General features: G+C 38.4%; 1 long non-coding RNA gene across 1 annotated transcript in view; it reads right to left on the minus strand.

Annotated features, from left to right (window-relative positions):
• LOC126065837 (uncharacterized) overlaps positions 1 to 12,826 on the minus strand; it is a 203,798-nt gene extending 190,972 nt beyond the window's left edge. Inside the window, exon 1 of the long non-coding RNA XR_007514939.1 lies at positions 12,803 to 12,826. This is a non-coding gene — a long non-coding RNA (uncharacterized LOC126065837). The remainder of the gene's footprint in view (positions 1 to 12,802) is intronic.
• Positions 12,827 to 14,343: the final 1,517 nt, after the last annotated feature.

Consider the following 14,343-nt stretch of genomic DNA (forward strand, 5'->3'; position numbering starts at 1 on the left):
TTCTGTATGAATAGTGGTCTCGTAACAATATTTGTCCTTTTGTAATTGACTTATTTCACTTAGCATAATGCCCTCCAGATTCATCCACGTTATGAGTGGTTTCATGGATTTATCATTGTTCTTTATCATTGTGTAGTATTCCACTCTGTGTATGTACCATAGTTTGTTTATCCATTCATCTATTGATGGGCACTTAGGTTGTTTCCCTCTTTTTGCTATTGTGAACAATGCTGCAATGAATATGGGTACACAAATGTCTATTCATGTGATGGCTCTTATTTCTCTAGGAAATATTCCTAGGAGTGAGTTTGCTGGATTGTATGGCGTTTCTTTTTCTAGCTTTTTAAGTAAGGGCCATATAGTTTTCCACAATGATTGTATCATTTTACATTCCCACCAGCAGTGCTTAAGAGTTCCAATCTCCCCACAACCTGTCCAACATTTGTTATTTTCTGTTTTTTTTTTTTTTTTTTTTTTTGACTAGTGCCAGTAATGTCAGGGTGAGATGTATCTCATTGTAGTTTTGATTTGCATTTCTGTAATGGCTAGTGATAGCAAGGCTTTCTCATATGTCTGTTAGCTGACTGAATGTCTTCTTTGGTGGTGTCTTTTTATATCCTTTGCACATTTTTAATTGGATTATTTGTCTTTTTGCTGTTGAGGTATTCTATAGATTTTAGAAATTACACCCTTGCTGGATATGTCATAGCCAAAACTTTTTCTCTCTTTTTTTTTTCTTTTTACTCTTTTGGTGAAGTCTTTTGAGGAGCATAAGTGTTTAATTTTTAGGAGCTCCCAGTTATCTAGTTTATCTTCTCGTATTTGTGCATTGTTAGTTACGGTTTTTATTCTATTTATGCCATGTATTAGGGCCCCTAGCATTGTCTCTTTTTTTCTTCCATGGTCTTTATCATTTTAGGTTCTACATTTAGATCTTTGATCCATTTTGAGTTAGTGTTTGTGTATGGTGTGAGGTATGGGTCCTGTTTCATTTTTTTACAGATAGACATCCAGTTTTGCCAGCATTATTTGTTAAAAAGACTGTCTTTTCCCCTTTCAATGGAATTTGGTCCTTTGTCAAAATCAGCTGACCATAGGTGTATGGATGAACGTCTGCATTGTCAATTCTGTTCTATTGGTCTATGTGTCTGTCACTCTACCAGTACCAAGCTGCTTTGACTACTATGGCTGTACAGTAGGTTCTGAGATCAGGTAGTGTGAGGCCTTCTACTTTGTTCTTGTTCTTCAATGATGCTTTGCTTATCCAGGGCCTCTTTCCTTTCCATATAAAGTTGGCGATTACTTTTTCCATCGCGTTAAAGAATGTTGTTGGTATTTGGATCAGGATTGCATTACATCTGTAGATCTCTTTGGGTAGGACTGACATTTTCACAATGCTGAGTCTTCCTACCAGTGAGCATGCTATGTTCTTCCATTTATGTAGGTCTCTTTTGGTTTCTTGCAATAGTGTTTTGCAGTGTTCTTTGTATAGGTCTTTTACATCCTTGTTAGATTTATTCCTAAATAAGTTGGATATAGGAATCCAACTGATTTTTGTATGTTGATCTTGTATTCCGCTACTCTGCTTAATCTTTCTATAAGTTTCAATAGTTTTCTTTTGGAATCTTTGGAGTTCTTTATGTTTAGGATCTATCATCTGCAAACAGGGATAGTTTTACTTCTTCCTTTCCAATTTGGATGCCCTTTATTTCTTTTTCTTGCCTTATTGCTATAGCCAGGACTTCCAGCACAATGTTAAATAGGAGTGGGGGTGATAAAGGGCACCCTTGTCTTGTTCCTATTCTCAGGGGGAATGCTTTCAGCCTCTCTCCATTGAGAATTATGTTGGCTGTTGGTTTTGTATAGGTGCCCTTTATTATGTTGAGGAATTTCCCTTCTACTTGTAATTTTTTTATAGTTTTTATCAGGAATTGGTGTTGGACTTTATCAAATGTCTTTTCTGCGTGGATTATTAACATGCGATCTTTTTTCTTTTGTTCTATTTTTGTGGTGGAAATACTGGTGGTGTAGTGGTTAAGTGCTACGGCTGCTAACCAAAAGGTCGGTAGTTCAAATCCACCAGGCGCTTCTTGGAAATTCTATGCGGCAGTTCTACTCTGTCCTATAGGGTTGCTTCAGCAATGGGTTTGGTTTTGGTTTTGGTTTTATGTGGTGGATTATGTTGATTGAGTTTCTAATGTTGAACCATACTTGCATAACTGGTATGAATCTCACTTGGTAGTGAGATTGATACTGAATTCTATTGGCTAGAATTTTGTTGAGAATTTTTACATCTATATTCATGAAACATAGTGGTCTGTAATTTTCTTTTTTTGTGGTGTCTTTGCCTGGCTTTGGTATCAGAGTTAGGCAGGGTTCATAGAATGGATTTGGGAGTATTCCTTCCTTTTCTAGGCTCTGAAATAGTTTTAGCAGTAGTACTGCAAGCTCTTCTCTGAAGGTTTGGTAGAATTCTCCAGTGAAGCCATTCAGGCCCAGGCTTTTCATTTCGGGGGGGAGTTTTTTTTTTATTACCTCTTCAATCTCATCTTTAGTTATGGGTCTGTTCAGATTTTCTATCTCAGTTTGTGTTAATTTAGGTAGATGGTATGTTTATAGAAATCCATTTCCTCTAGGTTCTCAAATTTTTTGGAGTACGATTTTTCATAGTATTCTGTTATGATTCATTTTATTTCAGTTGAGACTGTTGTAATGTCCCCCATCTCATTTTTATTTGGGTTATTTGCTTCCTCACCTGTTTTTCTTTTGTCACTTTGGCCAATGGTTTGTCAATTTTATTCATCTTTTGAAGAACCAACTTTAGTCTTATTGATTCTTTCTATTGTTTTTCTGCTCTCTTTTTATTTATTTATTCTCTAATCTTTATTATTTCCATTCTTCTAGTGCCTGTGGGCTGCTTTTGCTGATTTCTGCCTGTTCAAGTTATAAGGCTAACATTTTGATTTTGGCCCATTCTTCTTTTTTTGATATGTGTGTTTATTGCTATAAGTTGCCCTCTGAGCACTGCTTTTGCTGTGTCCCAAAGGTTTTGGTATTATGTGTTTTCATTCTCATTTGATTCTAGAAATTTTTTGATTACCTCTTTGATTTCTTCTATTACTCAATTATTTTTAAGCAAGGTGTATTCAGTTTCTATGTATTTGATTTTTTTTCTTTGTGAATTTTCTTTTCTTTTCATTCATTATTATAGGTTTTGTATTTACTGAGTCTTTATGTTTTTCAGAAACCCTGGTGGCATAGTGGTTAAATGCTATGGCTGCTAACAAAAGGGTCAGCAGTTCAAATCCGCCAGGCACTCCTTGGAAACTCTGTGGGGGCAGTTCTACTCTGTCCTATAGGGTCGCTATGAGTCGGAATCGACTCGACAGCACTGGGTTTGGTTTGGTTTTTGGGTTATGTTTTTCTTCTTTTTTATTCTGATGAGTAGGTTTGTTAACTTTCCTAGTTGTTACCTTGAAATTTATCCCTGTCTTCCTAATTTGAGCCAGTCTTTTATTGCCTTGACTTCCTCTCCATTTGTAAGTTTTATACCTACATCTTTTATTCCTCCTTTAATTGTTTTGATGTTGTCAACATTTACAGAGTGATGTCTCTGTTTCTCTGTGTTAATTCTTTTAGTTTTGTTTCATTATTGAGAACTCTTTACCTAGGTTGGTAACTGACTGATGTTGGCCTGTGTTTTAGACTCAGACTGTTGTCTGATGTTGTTGGTTCTCTAACCAAATGACTCCCTTTAATATTTCTTGTAAGTCTGGTTTGCTTTTTACAAATTCCCTTAATATCTGTTTATCTGAAAATGCCCTAATTTCACCATCATACGTGAGAGATAGTTTTGCAGGATATATTATTCTTGGTTGGCAGTTTTTTTTAATGCATTTCTTCCCATTGTCTTCTTGCCTGCATAGTATCTGATGATTAATCAGAACTTAGCCTTATTGTTTCCCCTTTGTGTGTGATTTTATGTTTTTCTCGAGCTGCTCTCAGGATTCTTTCTTTCTCCTTGGTTTTGTCAAGTGTGATTATGATATGTCTTACTTCTTTTGGGGTCTATCCTATATGGGGTTATTGAGCTTCTTGGATAGTCAGCCTTTCTTCTTTCATGATATTTAGGAAGTTTAGGAAGTTTTCTACCAGCAAATCTTCAACAGTCTTCTCTGTGTTTTCTATTTTCTCCCCCATTCTAGAACTATGATCATGTGCAAATTTTTACTGTTGTGTCTCACATAATTCTTAGGTTTTCTTCATTCTTTCCTCTGATTTTTCCTCAAACAAAGTGACATCCATGGACAGATCTTGCTGATTCTGTATACCATTGTTTCATATTTGCTCCTAAAACCTTCTGTTGAGTTCTCCATTTCTGAAATTTTGTTGGTTATCTTTTAGCTTTCTAGTTGCTGCTTTTGTATGATTTCTAATTGTTTATTTTGACATTTTGTTCTTGTTTTATTTTCCTGAATTCTTCTATTGCTTTGTTGGAGTTTTCCTTGATCTCTTTCCTAATCTCTAAGAGAGCCCTAAACATTAGTCTTTTGAATTTTGTATCAGGTAGTTCCACTGCCTTTCCATCTACCAGAAGATTACCTGATTCTTTGTTTTGGTCACTTGCCAGAGCCATCTTGTCCTGTTTTTTAATATGTTTTGATATTGTCTGCTGTCTCTGAGACATTAAGGTATTATTTTCTTTCTTTATTGATTTTATTTATTTTTTTATCCTGCTTTTTTGTTTTGTTTTGATATGTCAGGGCAGGCCGGACAGGAATGCTTTGCTTCTTACTCATTTGTGGGCACAATAGCTCTCACCACCTTGTCCTGGTGGGCTCAGCAGCAGCAGGAAGGGGAAGCCTGCTTCCCTGTTCACTGGTTTAGAGATGCAGCTGAAGGTGGGTTGGGTGCTGTCGGCCTTCTGATGTTGGCTCAGTGGTATGGGAGAGTTTACAGCCCCTCACCAAATGAAAGGGCGTGTCAGATGGGGAGCAGTAGGGGCTTGCTTCCCACCATTCAGCAGCTGGTCAAGAGGTGGAAGGTGAAGGGCAGTGCAGGCCTAGTGCAGCAGCAAGCCTAAGCACCAGGGGTTGTCTAGCTGCAGTGACATGGCAGGGGCTAGGGGAAGGGGGTAGAGGTGGTGTATGGGGCTAGGGGGAAGGAAGAAAGAAAAGAAAGAGAAAGAAAAAAAGGGGCAGCATGGGAGTAGCTGGTGGGTGGGGACAGAGCAGATCCCGGGGCCAGTGGAAAGGGGAGGGACAAAGAAAAGAAAGAGAAAAAATGGTGACACTGTGGGGACTGGTGAGTGGGTGCAGGTTGGACCCGGGTTTGGTGGAAAGGAAGCGGAGGTGATATATGTGGCTAGGTAGGAGGGAGAAAGAAAAAAAATGAAAATAATAAAAAAAAATGGCAGTACAGTGGGGGTGAGGCAGACCTGGGGCAGCAGCGTGTTGGTGCGTAGGTGGGTCTCTAGCCACAGCGGCACAGTGGAAGCTGGCAGGAGGAGGGGGGGAGGTGGATTGTGGGGTTAGGTGAGAGGGAGAAAGAACAGGAAGAAAGAAAAAAAAAGAAAAAAATGGGTGCCCAATGGGGGCCAGTGCATGGTGGTGGGGCAGACCCGGGGGCCAGTGAGATGGGAGGGGAGGTGATATACAGAGCTAGGTGCAAGGGGGAAAAGAAAGAAAGAGAAAAAAGGCAGCATGGTAGGATCCAGCAGGTGGGAGCAGGGCAGACCCAGGGCGGTGGTGGGCCAGTGGCTCTCTAGCCCCTGCAGCACAGCAGGGGTTTGGTAGGGGGTGGGAGGAAGTGCTATACGGGCTTAGGTAGGAGGGAGAAAGGGAAAAAAGAAAATAAGCAAATAAAAATGGCAGAACAGGAGCTGGCAGGTGGTGGCGGGGTGGCCCCAGGGTGGCGGCAAGTAGGTGGCTCTCTGGTCACAGCAGTGTGGCACGGGACTGTGGGAGGGGAGAAGATGGTGTATGGTGCTAGTTGAAAGGTAGAAGGAAAAGGAAGAAGGGGGGGAAGTCACACAGCAGGAGGGCATGGGACAGACGGGGTGGGGGGAGCGGTTCTTACTGCTACTTACCAGAAGGGTGATGCATGGGAAAGCATGTTGCTCTGGTTACCGGGCACTCTGTCTCCTGTTGGGAGCTCCATGAAGTTGCCTTACCATACTCCCTGTCTGGGGTCATTGCTCGCTATGCTCCAATATGGCAACGCTGTGCCCTGTTAGTTGGCAGGGGACTTCCATTCCATATCGCTCCTCGTTCTCTGTTTTCCATCCATTTCTTCTTTCATTCCGTGTTTGATCTAGTTCTTTATCCTTTCATTTGATGCTTCGGGTTCCAGGATTCATGTTTGTATCTGTTTCACTTAGTTTTTCAGGTCTTTGCTGCAGAGGGATGGCATGGTGAGGCCATCTAGGGTTCGATGTTGGCTCCACCTCTCCGCAATAAAGTATTTTTTAATTAAGATATGTACGTTGTTTTTTTAGACATAATTCTATTGCACACTTAACAGACTACAGTATAGTGTAAACATAACTTTTGTATACACTGGGAAACCAAAAACTTCAGGCTACTTGCTTTATTGAGTTATTCACTTTATTGCCGTGGTCTAGAGCTGAACCCACAGTATCTCCAAGGTATACTTGTATAAATAAGAGTTTTTCAAGTTCGCACAGCTAGCTAGAAACAGAACTAAGGTAAAAGCTCTGATATCCTTATACCAAATCCGGTAATCCTACTACTGCATCAGGTTGGTTACATACAATTATATTCAGATTAGTGCTTTATTTTATGCTGCATTAAAGTGTTTTCAATAGTTTAATGTACTGTAATAACTTCCTTACTGGTCTCCTTGTGTCCCCTCTTGTATTCCCTTTTATCCAAAGCTGCATGTCACTCTCCTGATATCAATGTTCAAAGAACACAAAATTATATTAGATTTCCAGTTTAAGATGATAATTGATTCTGGTTTTCAATGCAGTCTCTTTCAACTTTCCTCTAAAATATCTATAAATAAACTTTAACAAAAGGAAAACTCACAATCAGAAGAAAAAAAAAATCTAGCAGACAAATAATGCCAAAATCTGGGAGGAATCCCCAGGCCCTATAGAAAAATGGAGTTTTGTTAAATAACATTTTCCCAGTTATTGCCTCATGAATACCAGTCTTTGCCTCATAAAGAGTAGATCATCTTGAAGGAAGGAAGGAAGAAAAGAAGGATGGGAGAAAGGGAGGGAGGGAGAGAGGGAAGAAGGAAGAACAGAAGGAAAGAAGGAAGGAAGACAAGTTATATCTCCCTCCTGAATCAGAGACCATGAAGTTGTAAGATCCAGAAAACTAAGGAGTGGCCCTCCACCAGGGCCTCTTAGTCTGGCCAGAGTACTGTTCCTCTCTCTCACGCTCTCACCCAACATTTGTTCGACAACCATTCAGAGACAGAAAACACCTAGAAAGGAGATGTGAAGACATGCTGCATCCTAGGTCAAGTCTCCACAAATAAAGCCCTCGAGGTAGGAGCAGTAGGAAGAAACAAGGTGGCTGTGTCTTCTAGTTGCAAAGCAGTCATGTACTCCATCAGTTCAGAAAACCATAGAACCAAGTGGAGGGAAGAAGATGGCACCTTTATAAAGCAGTATTCACCAGGTGAAACCTGAACAGAACTGGGAACTGGACTGTGAATTATGCAAATCACCAACCTGCCTCAGGAGATTCAGCCCTAACCCAAAAGTTACAAGGACAACCCAATCTATCTTTCAACAAACTATGAGTCTGGTTAAAATCCATCTGGGAGGAATAAATGGGCTAGGTAAGATGGCCCTGAAAATGATCAAGTGAAGGATACAGAAAAATATTTTCAGGAAATTGTTTGACATTCTCAATAAATGGCAAGAAAATATGACCTCTATAAAATAAGAAGAAAAAAATCCATGAGGAGAAATAGTAATTCTAATAAAAATTAACATTTATTGGTTGCTGGCTATATGCCAAATTCTCAGGTAAGAGCTTTTGCATGGATTATCTTTTTAATCTTCACAACAACTATATAAATATCATTATTGTTTTCATTTTGCATATAAGGAAATACGGTTTAGGGAAATTGGATAACTTACTCAAGGCCATACACCTGAGTGGGAGAGCAGGGATTCAAGTTCAGGAGTTCTGACTTTAGAAACTTTTTAACTCACTCAGAGGATGACATTAAAAGAGAGACTGATGACATTAGCAAGTAATGAAAAAAAAAAGTGAAATATTTTAGGCAGTAAAAAGCATAACTAATAGCACAAATGATTAAGCACTCAACTACTAGCCAAAAGGTTGGCAATTCGAAACCACTCAGAGGTGCCTCCGAAGACAAGGCTGGTGATCTGCTTCTGAAAGGTTATAGCCTTGAAAACCCTATGGAGCACAATTCTACTCTGCACACATGGGGCCACCATGAGTCAGAATTGATTCAATAACAAACAACAATAATGGTGTAAAAAACATCAGGTCAGTGAATTTGAGGACTAGCCTAAGAAAGCTCTCAAAATACAGAGAAACAAGATTAACCCTATAAAATAAAAGAATGTGGACAAATAAGAGAGTTTGGAGACCCAACATACAAATAATTGATATTCATATGGTAAACTCTAAAATGAATACAATAGAAGTAATGGTCAAAAACACAATAGGGGAAAAAAAAAAACTCCTAGACTGGCAAAAGAGTTGCCAAAAAATGCTCAATAAATTATGAAAGGGAAAATTAAAATTCCAATTGCAGATTCTTTAGAAAGAAACAAATGAATGAACACAACAGAATTTTAGTAAGTTGGTTTATACCAGTGGTTCTCAATCTTTGCTTCACTTTAAAATTACCTGGGAAGCTTTTTAAACCTACTAATACTGGAGGTTTACCCCAGAAAGTCTGATTTAACTGGTTTTGAGTGGGGCCTGGCTCTGTGTATTTTTTTTTTTTTTGTATATGTTTCCAAAGCTCCCCAGATGATTTTAATGTGCATTCAAACTTGATATAAACATATAAAATAAAAAAAACAATAGATTTTTCTTTATGTCATCATGAAACAGTTATAAAATATGATGAAAAGAAAATTCAAACAACAGCAATATAAAATACCTAATAATAAATTTTACAAGAAATGTTACATGGCAAATGTTATACCTATGTTAACAACAATTGAAATCTTTATTGAATTACACGAGAAGAAATTTTCTAATGGAAAGATAAACTACATTTTTTTCATGTGATGTTCAGTATCAAAAATGCTCATTACCTTTAAATTAATTTATAAATTAGATCCAATAAATCTCAAGCATATTTTTGTGTGTGTGACTAAGCAAAATAATTCTCTAGTTCGCTGAAAAGAATAAACACCTGTCACTAGACAAGAAAAAAATAGGACTATGAGTTGACTTGAATTACCCAATATTAAAATGTATTAGAAAGATAAACTACTTAAAAGAATATGATAATAGCACAGGGAATGACAGATAGATCATTAAAATGAAATAGAAAACCCCCAAACTCTCCCATACACATAACAATTTATGATAAAGTTAAAAATGGAGTCAGGGCAAATTATTTTAATAAGCTATGTTTTTATAATTGATTAATCATTTAAGAGAAAAGTAAAGCTAAATATCTACCTCACTGCTGAGTGAAATCGGTCAGTAGCAAAAGGATAAATATTGCATGAGACCACTATTATAAAAACTCAAGAAAATGTTTATGCACAGAAAAGAAAAAAATCTTTGTGGGTTACAAGGGAGGGAGGGAAAATCACTAACTAGATAGTGGACAAGTATGGAATGGAAAAACAACACACACTATGGGGAAGTCAGCACAACTTGACTAAGGCAAAGTCATAGAAACTTCCTAGACACATCCAAACACCTTGAGCGACTGAATTACTGGGGCTGAGGGCTGGGAGCCATAGCCTCAGGGAACATCTAGGTTAATTGGCATAACATAATTCATAAAGAAAATGTTCTACATCCTACTTTGGTGAACAGCATCTGGCTTCTTAAAAGCTTGCGACTGGCCATCTGAGATACATCCCTTGGTCTCCGTCCATTCTGAGCAAAGGAGAATGAAAAAAACCAAAGACACAGGGAAATATTAGTCCAAAATATGAACCACATGAGCCACAGCCTCCACCAGCCTAAACCTAGAAGAACTAGATGGTGCCCAGCTACCACCACTGACTGCTCTGACTAGGATCACAATACAGGGTCCTGGACAGAACAAGAGAAAAATGTAGAACAAAATTCAAATTCACAAAAAAAGTCAGGCTTATTGGTCTGACAGATACTGAAGGAACTCCCAAGACTATGTCCACCGGACACCGTGCTAACTCAGAACTGAAGCCACTCCTGAAATCTGCCTTTCAGCCAAAGATTAGACAGGCCTATAAAACAAACAACAATATACATGAGGAACATGCTTCTTAGTTCAGTCAAGTATACAGACCAAATGGGCAACACCTACCCAAAACCAAACAGGCGAAGGCAGAAAAGGACAGGAAAACTGGATGAATGGAGATGGAGAACCCAGGTAGAATGGAGGAAAGTTCTGACACATTGCAGGAATTGCAACCAATGCCACAGAACAATCTGGGTATAAATTTTTGAATGAGAAAATAATCTGCTCAATAAACTGTCACCTAAAGCACAATTTAATTTAAAAAATACACATCTAACTCACACCACACACCGAAGTAAATTTCATATGAGCTAAAAATTATAATGTAAAAAAAAAGAATAACAAATTTAGAAAAAATATAGATGGATATTTTAAAGGAACTCAAGGTAAGAAAGACCTTTCTAAGCAGTCTCTGGAAAAAAAAAGAAAACCTAAAGATCAAACAGAAAGTTCAGGCCTGGATACGGGGAAGGAGAATGTCAGAGGGGACTCAAACAATTATATAGACCTAAGAGCTAAGGGTGGGGCTTTATACTAAGACCTTTTATATTTTAAAAGGCTATGGAGTTAATTAAAAAAAAAAAAAAAGGCTATGGAAGCAGCTGGTGGCATGGTAGTTAAGGGCTATAGCTGCTAACCAAAAAGTCGGCAGTTCAAATCCACCAGCTACTCCCTGGAAACCCTATGGGGCAATTCTACTCTGTCCCATGAGTCAGAATCAGCTTGACAGCAATGGGTTTTTTAATGAAAGAAGAAGTCAAGAAATCAAATGACGTACTGCATTGGGCAAATCTGCAGAAGGCCTCTTTCAAGTGTCAAAAAGCAAAGATGTCACTTTGAGGACTAAGGTACGCCTGACCCGAGCCATGACATTTTCAATCACTTTATATGCATATGAAAGCTGGACAATGAATAAGAAAGACCAAAGAAGAACTGATGCCTTTGAATCATGATGTTGGCGAAGAATACCGAATATACAATGGGCTGCTAGAAGAACAAACAAGTTTGTCTTGGAAAAAGTACAGCTAGAGTGCTCCTTGAAAGCAAAGATGGTGAGACTTCATCCCACATACTTTGGACGTCTTATCAGGAGGGAACAGTCCCTAGAGAAGGCATCATGCTTGGCAGAGTGGAGGGTCAGCAAAAAAGAAAAAGACCCTGAACAAGATAGACTGACACAGTACCTGTAACAATGGGCTCAAACATAGCAACGATTGTGGGAATGGCACAGGACCAGGCAGCGTTTCATTTGGTTGTATCATAGGGTCACTCTAAGTCAGGACCAACTCAACGGCACCTAACAACAACAACCTCTTCAGTGAAGAGGGGACTTTAAAATTTCACTCAGTAGCCTAGAGAAGAAAATTCATTATTATCTATGACTAGGTTTCTAGCGGAAAAAAGTCTCCTAAAAGAGTGAAACCTCAAGTCAATGCCCTATGCAGGCATGGAATACAGATTTGCATTACTCTGTTTGTGAAAGAAATTCCAAGTCAATGATTTAAAAAAAAAAAAAAAGCATATGTGGCTCTTGTAAGAATTAAAAAAAAAAAAATCCTCACTGTAGATAAACTTCCAAAAATATTAAAAAAACACAAAAGAAAATAATACTCTATAAGCAATAATCAACAGACTCAAAAAGGTGTAGGATTACCACTCCTCAAAACTTCAGATAATAGAATCATCAACTGAAGAATATAAACTATGTTTAAGACTGTTAAAAGATTAAAGAGTGAAATAATTGAAATGAATAGAAAGAACAGGACATTATAAAAACAGAACTGAAAGATTTGAAAAGACAATAAAATAGAACTTCTAGAACTAAAAATATATATAGTCATTGGAATAAAACTTCAAAGAGTGAATTCAACAGCAGATAAGTCCCAGATAAAAAGAGAATTGAAGAGTTGGAAGAGAGTTCTATGATAATTACCCAGAACAAAGTATGGAGATTTAAAAAAATGGAAAATATAAAAGTGATTATGAGATAGGGAAGATGGAATGAGAAAGTCCAACATACATTTAATAGGAGTTCCAGGCAAAGAGAATAGGCAGACTTTTTCTTAGGTGTCGTTGAGTCAGCTCTGACTCATAGTGACCCTATGTACAACGGAATGAAATACTGCCTGGTCCTGTGCCAAGGTAGACTAGGGAGAGGCAATTGTTAAAGAAAAAATGGCTAAGAATTTTCCAGAATATATTCATTCATACCACATATATTCATGAAGCTCTACCATGTGCCAGGAACTATTTTAAGTGCCAGAAAAAAGAACAATGAACAAAGCAGACAAAAGTCTTGCTTGAATGGCATACACTTTCTAGAGGAAAAAAGAGATTTTTTTCTAAGTACAATATGCATCAAGTTGGCACTGACCCATTATGACCCTATGCACAATGGAACAAAATGCTTTCTGATCCTGCACAATCCCCATAATTGGTTGCAGATCAGCCCATTGTGATTCATAGGGTATTCGTTGGCTGAGTTTTCAGAAGTAGCTCGACAGGCCTTTCTTCTTAGTTTGTTTTAGTCCGCAAGCTCTGCTGAAACCTGTTCATCATCACAGCAACACACAAGCTCCCACTGATAGACTGATGGCAGCTGCAAAATACAATACATATTGTACGTATTGGTCAGTTTTTTGCTGTGGTAACAAATGACCCCAACATCTCAGTGGTTTACAATGACATGTATTTCTTGCTCATGTCACATAAGTGCTTCAGGTTATCTACAACTCTGCTCCAAGATGTGGGCTGACTGGATTTACTGCATGTATCTTCTCATTCCAAGACACAGGCAGAAGGAGAAGCCCCTAACTATGATATGATTTGTAGTGGGAAAGGGCAATATACAAGACTACAAGACAATTATGCTATTGTATTTGAAGCTTCAGCTTAGATGTGACATATGTTATGCCTGCTCACATTCTATTGTTAAAAACAAGTCATATGCCCAAAACTGACAATGGTATGAAGAGTTTATTATACTAGTAACGAGCATGGCAAGGGTGGGTATTTACAATCCTCTTAAAGAGGAGGAAATTAATAATTGTGAACAATAATATAATTTACCATATGTTTGGTAGTGGTAATTTCTATGGAGAAAAATAAAACAAGGAATGGGGATAAAATTCTTAGGGAGGTAGCAATTTTAAACTGGCTGGTTATGGAAGGCACAAAAAAATTAACATGTGATTATGACCTGAGGATTTGAGGAAGTGAATCATGAAAATACCTTGGGGAAGAATGTCTCAGGCAGAGGGATGACAAACGCAAAGGCTCCAAGTCAAGAACAGTCCTGATGTATTTGAGGACCATAAATGAAACCTCTGAGACTGGCATGAAGTGAATGAGAAGTCAGGAAGATACCAGGGGCCAGATTGTGTGAGGCCCGGTAGGTCAGTGTAAAAGCTTAGTTTTCACTTGGAATGAGATGAAAAGCCATCTGAGGGTTTCGAGCACAGGAATGACGTGACCCGATTTACGTTTTAACACGGCCACAGTGTTGAGAATGGCCTGAAGGTAAGCAAGGGAATCAGTTAGGAGGCTGTAGTAATAACCAGGTGAGAGATGCTGATGGCCTGGACCAAGGTAAAAGTAGTAAAAGTGGTTGGAATTTGGATATATTTTAAGCATGATTTGCTGATGGATTGGGTGTGGGCTACAAATGGAAGAGAATAGTCAAGCATGATGCTCACAGTTTAGCCTGAGCAACTGGAAAGATTGTTGCCATGAACTATGATAAAGAAGACCAGCATAAGCAGACACGGAGGGTGGCTGCCAGAACACAAAAGCTCTTTTTAGATATGTTAAGTTTGAGATGCATATGATACATTCATGTGTAGATATCCAGTGAGTGGGTGAATAAACTCACCTGGAATTCAGGGGAGAGGTCCAGGCCACAGATACAAATTTGGG

This window comes from Elephas maximus, chromosome 22 (assembly GCF_024166365.1).
Source record: "Elephas maximus indicus isolate mEleMax1 chromosome 22, mEleMax1 primary haplotype, whole genome shotgun sequence".
In the NCBI taxonomy this organism is placed as follows: Eukaryota; Metazoa; Chordata; class Mammalia; order Proboscidea; family Elephantidae; genus Elephas; species Elephas maximus.